Source organism: Falco peregrinus, chromosome 2 (assembly GCF_023634155.1).
Source record: "Falco peregrinus isolate bFalPer1 chromosome 2, bFalPer1.pri, whole genome shotgun sequence".
Classification (NCBI taxonomy): domain Eukaryota; kingdom Metazoa; phylum Chordata; class Aves; order Falconiformes; family Falconidae; genus Falco; species Falco peregrinus.
In genome coordinates this window covers 39891039-39898812 of record NC_073722.1, presented here as the reverse complement: position 1 = coordinate 39898812, position 7774 = coordinate 39891039, and positions in this window count along the sequence as shown.

The window sequence follows — 7774 nt, the reverse complement described above, 5'->3', positions numbered from 1 at the left end:
TTTTGTCTGAATAGTGTTGCAGATCCACCACACGGGCACCCAAAAGGGCAGTCATGCCATTTCTACCTGTGCTCTTCCATCTTCAAACCCTGCCACAAGACATTCCCAGGGTGCTGCAGGGCATCTGAAAGGGACAGCAGCATCTGAATGTTTGGGATGACCCAGTCTCAGCTCTGCAAGTCCTGGAGAAGACCCTCACATCCTTCTGAAAACACAGCAGAGCTCAGTTTCGCTGTACTCCAGGGTCTGTTCTCTAAGACAGAGCAGAAAAGCAGAGCAGCCATTTCCCATCCCAGAAAACGATGTGCTTTTTCAGGTTCAATGGAGAAAGGTCTCCAGCCAGTTGTCTGGTGGGTTTTTTTAAAGTATTGTGCATGTCACTCAGTGCCAAGTATTTCAAAGTGTGTCACTGTTGATTTTCTTTTGTCATTAACTGCCAGGTTCGGGGGATGGTTCAGAGCTGAGCTGGAGGAAGATCGGAGGCAAAGCTGTCTTGATTAAGACAGTGTTTTGAAACCTTTCTGCATCTTGTTTAAATTGATTTTCTTCTGCTTCTGCTCTAAAAGGGGAAGGGGAAAAAAAAAAAAAAAAAAAAAAAAAAAAAAAGAGCTCCATCCAAGAGAACATCAAAGGGAACTGAGCTATTTAGCTATTTTCACTGCTGGTATAAAAACAAAAAACATGCAAAGACCAAACTGCACAACTGATGATAATAAAATGCCCGGAAACAGAACCCTGTAGAGACAAGGTACAGGCATTGGCAATAATACCTTGACTTAGCTCTGAGATGCTTGCAATACAAAAGCTTCACACGTGCAAAACCCTCCTGGGAAAGACATTGTTGAGGAGACTGTGTGGTGAAAATGTCACGCTAGGAACGATTTTAAACTCAAAGAATGACTAAACTTTGCCTTGTAGTCATGGCTTTTCATTCTGGAAAGGGCAAGGAGGAGGAGAAAACCCAACAAAATGAAGCTGAAGAAAACATAATTGAAAAAACCCCCTTCATTTTTATGCCCAGGAGAAAATTAGGCTTTTCATCCAAACGCTGGCTCATTCTGGATTCATTAAGCCAAGTCAACAGAGTGGTTTGGCAGGTTGGACTCGGCCTTTGGTCACCTCAAATACAATGGAGACCAAGTACCTCTGTCCTGTGTGTTTGACCTGATGTATATAGTGAGCCCAGGCCCTGCCCCAACACATGTATCTATGGCTGGAGACCTTTGCAGAGCTTGATGAGGCCACCATGTGAGAGCAGGTCTCAGGCTCTGGAAACCCTCTATTTCAGTCCTATCATGGCAGGTCCTGTCCTGCAGCTTTGTTTTGCCCTTCCCCTTGCACTTTCTGCCCTTCTTCATGTTAGCAGAATCTTGCTGTGAATCCAAAAGGGTAAATTTACACCTTGCTGGAAAATTAGTCCAAAAGCTGTATCAAGTTGATCCAGCTGGGAATAGTAAGGTGACTCTAATGAAAGGGGTCTTACAAGGGTGGTAACATTTTCTTGTTCTTCATATCCACCACTGACCACAGGAATAACTGGCTTCTCACGACAAAAGTGGATGCTGGCACCAGGGACTCCTCTAGACCTCCTCCTTTAAAGGTACCTCTTAGATCAGTCCTTTTGCACTAATGCTACCTAAGATGGCTTAAGGACTCTCTGCTTTTGTCTTCACACATTGCTCCACCAACCGTAGCCAGAAGCAGGAGGGTCAGAAACGGATCATCCTTGGCTGAGGAGAGCCACAGAGGTGAAATATGTCCTTTCTCAGCCTAGTCCCAAAAGCCGTGTCTGTACTCATGAGCTGAGCAACAGACTGAGCTCAAGCTGCGAAATTTTCAGTCCTTCCTGACACACGTTTGGCCTTAGCACAAAGCACTATATGATTCTTGCATGGGTCAGCCACTTATGTGGCCCATGAATCATCCCAGCAGACAGTTTGCTGATGGCCACTTCATTTTGAAGGTAGGAGGATTTAATAAAACAGATGAAGGCTGCTCTGTGCCATTGGCCTCTGGACACCCAAAACGTTCCCAAGGACACTTTGATCTACGAGCACAGACATGACCAAAGCTCCTTGCTCTGCAAGCCTAGAGATCACAAAGTACATGAAGTCACTCCACCAAAGGAGGCCACTTGGGGCTGAAACGGTTTCTTTATTTATTTTTATGCAAACCCAGTAGAGATAAAATTATCTTTTTATGACAAAAATTTAATCTTATACTTACTTCTTTAAAGCACTTTTGGGTACCAAAGAAGCGGCAGTAATAGCAATAAGCAGCCCTCTGTCCCTAGGCAAGTGCCCCACCAGCTCTCCCTGTCCAAGCAGGAAGATGAGCAACATCCCTACCTCCAGTGCTGTGCTGCAGGCAAGCACAGTGGAGGTGTGGGCTGGGGGGGTGACAGCAACCTCAGCCATTCTCATGGGTGCTGTCAGCCCCATTCAGTCCCTGGCTAGCCATGATTGCCCTCTGTGAACATCTCATAGCATATCAGCAGCAGCCACTGTGTAAAGGGGGCCAGGGAAGAGCTTTGAGATATATTTCTCAAGTCATTAATTGGGTTTGTCTTTGCTAATTAGGCCAGAACAGCTCCTCCCTCATTTATGTATCTTATCTGTTGACAAGAGCTGGACACCTGGGTCTCATACAGTGCATTTGAAGCCACACTGTGGTGTATCCACCCCCGTTTCTGCCTTCTTCAACTTCCTAATTTTACTTCTTTGGGATGGTTTGGTTTGATTATCTCAGCTGAGCATCTGGGACCAAAACAGGCACGTTGCACGGGCTCCCTGATATCGAGATACAGCCCTGTCTCCACTCACCGATGTTCTTCAAACCACAGTGGACAGCAGAAGCAGTGTCTGCATCAGGATGCCACATCACCATGAAGCCACAGGGTAGGACTGCTTCTCGGCTCCAAAGGTTGTCCAAACTCACACTGATTTCTTCATTTGTTTCTCTAAGCAAGGATTTAAAACAGGAAGGAAAGCTGGAGAGGGAAAGCTGCATCCTGCTTTGACATTCCTGACACAAAAGTGCCCATCTCCAAGCTGGCTTTGGCCTTTGTAGCACTGGGACTTTAAAGACACTCGCTTCTTTAAGAAGTACTTGGAAATTAGAGAGAGAAGACATCAGCTTTAGGCAACACTTGAGTGACAGCACTCAACAGGACCTCCATCTTCAGCATGTGTGTGTATAATATCATAAATCTATTTCTCTCTTTCTCTCCGTCTGTACAGAAATGTTGATGCAGTGAATTAAAATCAAGCTGTGCTTTATACTTTCATTTTTAATGGGACCATTCCTGGCTCCAAGGAGAGCTCTATCAGCCCCTGAATGGCAGGAATGGGTGGAGAGAGCAATCGTCTTCTACCAAAGACAAATAAAGGAAAAGGAAAGAAAAGGCGCTGGAAGATGAACAAACAGTTCAACTTCCTTGGCTGCAGGAGCCTCTTCATTAACCGCTTCACTGCCCCTTTTTTTTTTTTCCTTTTTTCTTTTTTTTTTTTTTTTGTTGTTGTTTTTTGTCCTTTGGCTCTTGCATGCCTCTGCCTGCCTGCAGCTCTGTATGCCTGTGAGTGTGTTGCCTGGCTGTGGCTGCACAGTCCCAGTTCAGGTGTCCAGCCTCCTCAGCTCTCCCACTCCAGGATGCAGCATTAAATAAGAAAAATAAAAAGATGATTTTACATTTTACACTGGCCATGTCACCTTGTGCTTCATCCCAGGAGACAGAGCCTGCCTGGTGCCAGGACACCCACAGCAAACTCAGTGCTAACTTGGTGCACCTCAAAATTCAGGCTTCATGGAGCCAAGAAGGACACTTCTTGCCCCAAGGTGACTTCCCCAACATGCTTCAGAAAAGCCCCCCAACTTCTGAAGCTCACTGGAAACCACGCAATCACTGGGGACTCTCCTCATCCCCTCCATTGCTTGACCCTTCTTCCACATTCCCCTTCATCCCTTGGAAACCCCTGCAGAGCCCAGAAGCCCATGGAGATGCTGTTGGTCAGGATCTGGCCTCTTGCTTTGGCTCTTGCACCCCAGGGTGGCTGGAAAGGACAGGGACATGTGGGACAGATGAAGGTGGCTCCATCTCACAAACCAAGGGGAACTGAGGCAACAACTTGCCCAAGGGCAAGGAGATCTTCCCAGCTTTACCACAAGTGTGGTGGGTGACAGTGACCCCCTGAAATGTCCAAGGAGGTACAGTCCTGGGTCCTTCTGCAAGCTGAGCATGCTTCTGCTCCATAGGGAAAGCAGCCAGTCCCAGTGAGCCCAGTAACGTGCTGAGGCAGCTGTTCTGCAACCAGACATCCACAGAGCCACGGTGTCCTCCTCCCAGCAAGCTACACCACTCCTGCCTCAAATGCAGGACTTTTCCCAGGCCCAGTGTCCTGGCCAGGTCTGCCTGTGACCAATAGCTGTCTCAGGGTAGATTTGCCAGCATGGAGATGAAGACAGCTGTAGCCTCCCCTCCACTGCCACTGGAGCTGTTTCTCTATGGTGTCATATCTCCTTGGCCACCTCCAGGACCAGAATGGTCCCAAATGAGCCCTATCATCTCAGCAGAACCTCTCTCCTGGGTTGAGGCTGTGCCTGTCGTATCACCTGGGTGTTTAGTTCAAAGGAGGCCATGATGTTACAAGGAAGCTTATGAAAAGTTAAAACAGCCCCACGTGCACTCCTACACCCCCTAATCAGCCCTGGTAAGAGTGAAAGCATCCAAAAAGCCGAGAGAGCCCAGAGGCCCCTACTAATTTCATAATAGGCTGGATCACGAGCTCTCAGTTTTTCTGTTCGCAAAGCACCTGGTGTGCAGGGACCTCAGAAGTCCTAACAAGAATGCTGATGGTGATGAGACATAGCAAGAGAACAGCTGCACAGAGGAGACGCAGCTGGAAATCACTCACCCAAGTTACCCCAGCTTAACTTCTCCCCCACTTCATTTGCACAGGACCTGGAGCATCTCAGTGCAGGAGGAAGATGGAGATGGGTAAATCAGACCAAAGCTGGAGAAAACATTTGTGCCGTGGGTAGGAAGGCACAGGAAGATGCTCCCTGGAGCAGTGTGGGCTTTCCATCACTGCAGGGTTGAAGAACATAAAGGCAGTTATACCAGGACAGGGAAAAAAGCTGGCACCAGGCTCCATCAGAAATCAGGTTAAAATCTGAAAGGAGCTGGACTTTGCTTCACCTGTTTTCCAAAATGCCTGGATCTTGTTTCTGTTGGAAATCGGATATCAGACTAGATGGACCAAGGGGATGGACCCATCCTGTCTTCCACGATGCTACTGAGAATTAAAAAATGGTTGTTCCCTCCAGCATGTACAATCTAATTGAATGTCATATAGATGCTTTCTCTGAGCTAGCTAGGAGGTTTTTGTCTTCCTCATTTCAATCTCACAAATTCTGCCACATGGTAAATGCACGTACCACTGGATAAATGAGAAATCTGCATGCAAAGGGACTGCTCAAACCACCAGCAAAGCATTAGCCTGTGCCCCTCAGCCTCAGCCCTTGGTCAAGACCTCATTGGAGGTGGAGTTTCAGCACACATCTCCGTAATCACAGTCCCAGGTCCTCCCTTACCTGACCAGAGGGGAAACAGTGAAGCCCAATGTCCCAGCAGACGCAGCATTTTGTGGACATTTATTGCAAGACCGATGCCAAGAAATGCAGATGGGCTAATGCAGGTTACAGCACTCAGTGCACTCACTCTGGTGCTGGTTTCAACCTCAGAGTCATACAGGGACAGACGTGATATACGGCAGCAAAGCTGGGACAAGCACCCAGAAACTCCAAAGTGATGAAAGTAATAGTGGTCTGATCCTCTATCCCACACCCACCCCTCCAAGCCTTCAAGAGACTGAAAGACTTTTAAGTAGCAGATGGGACCATGATGCACATCTCGGTGCCCCCAGGTTTCAGTGAAATGGCTGATCCAGGACCACCTCCACAGGAGCTTTCCCCTTCCTCCTTCCCCAAGCACGTGCTGTCTGAGCAAGGCTCCATTAGCCAAAAAGGTGCTTTGGATGCTGAAGACACGGTAGGGTGAAGGGCTGTGATTTTTCAGCTCTCCTGCTGTCGTTTTCCGAAGGCAGCAGAGCCCTTTGGAAAGAGGAAGGCTCTACTCAGACGGACTGCAAGCTCGACAAGCCATCACAAGCACTGGGCAGCTTTCATGCCCAGCCCACACTTCTAATGGATTCGCAGGTAGTGGGGCAGGGGAGAAGTAGCAAGGAGAAAAGCTGCACTTGAGCACCTGGTCCCTGGAAATCCCAGCAAGAATTCAGAAGGCTGAGCAGAGGATTTCATGGTCATCTGCTGCCATCTAGTGTCACCTCAGCACCCAAAAGCCCTCCCTGGATTCGTAAATTAACCAGGCTTCAAGTCCTGCCTGTCCCATGGCCACATCTTACATTTGTGGATGCATCAGGATGAACATCAACCATCTGCACTCCCTGGGACTATCTCAGGTTAGACAAAGCCAGCAAACAGACCATCGTGAATCACCCCGAAATTATGATCCTCTCAGGGAGCCAGCTTGCAGCTCAAGGGCAGAGTAGTTGGGTTGTGTTGGACATGTGGACTGGAAGGGCTGTTCTCAGCACTGCTGCTCTGCCTTTAGAAAAGGGATGTGGTGGGTCTTTCTGCAACATGGCACAGCCACTCTGACTCAAGAAAAATCCACTGGTGCATGCAAGGACATCTCCCAGGCAGAGAAAAGGTCTCTGAGAAGAGTAAAAGTATCTTTGACTACTTATTGTGCTGCTGAGCAGGGCCCTACACCCTATATGTCTTTGCAGAATCCCTGAGATCAGGAATGGGGGTTTCTACAAATTCCCTTCCAGCCTGAATAGCTCAAGTTTAGCCCCCGAACGTGCACGCCCTAGCTGTGTGCTGCTGGTGAAGTTTGGGTAGCTGTCCCAAACTCCCCATCAGCTCCCCATCTCTCCCCGTTGGCAACAGGAGGAGACAAAAGGGAGCATGATGGCCAGGTAGATGACATTAATAGGCAAGAATCCAAGCCCAGGGAGATTGCAACAGCTTGATGTGATCATTCAGTTGCTGGTCTCACAGTAAGGTGTTTGACTGCAGCACTACCAACCCTCACTTTGTCATTAAGCTAAACCGTCCAACTCATTGGGAAAAGTTTTTTCCAACGACTTCATCATTGCAGCAACTTCTCCAAACCCTCTCCAACTGTTTAACCCTATGCTAACACCTGTACTGGGCAGTAGAAGAGAGGGAGCAAGCCGAGAGCAGGGTTTCCCCTCTCCAGAAACTCTGTAGGCTCTTCCTCAAGTCTGACCATCCTTGGGAGACCACTAAAAAGAATGGGACCTTGGGAAGTTTCAGGGCCCAGCTCACTTATCCTGTCCTCTGGAGGCCATCTGGGGATGATCTCAAGAGGTCTCGGCCTCTTTCAACTTAAATGACTGTGATTTTGTGACTTGTTATCAAAGAGGAGATTCTGGATCCTGGGATCCCACCTGGATATCCACCAACCAAGAAAGAGATGCTTCAGGGAAGACCCACATCCATGATCAGAAACTTTGAAACAAAGCCTGGTCATGAGAGTAAGGACAGCATAGGTTAGGGTGGCCTTAACCACAGCCTGCAATTAGCAGCTCATTTTGTAACACTGGGGATAATGAAACACCAGAACAGCTTCCTGAGGGTTGTCCTGGAGCCTACATCATGAACAGCTTTTACACTGGTTAAACACATTGGGGACCTACCCCAGGGTAGTTGCCATGTCGCACACAGTTAG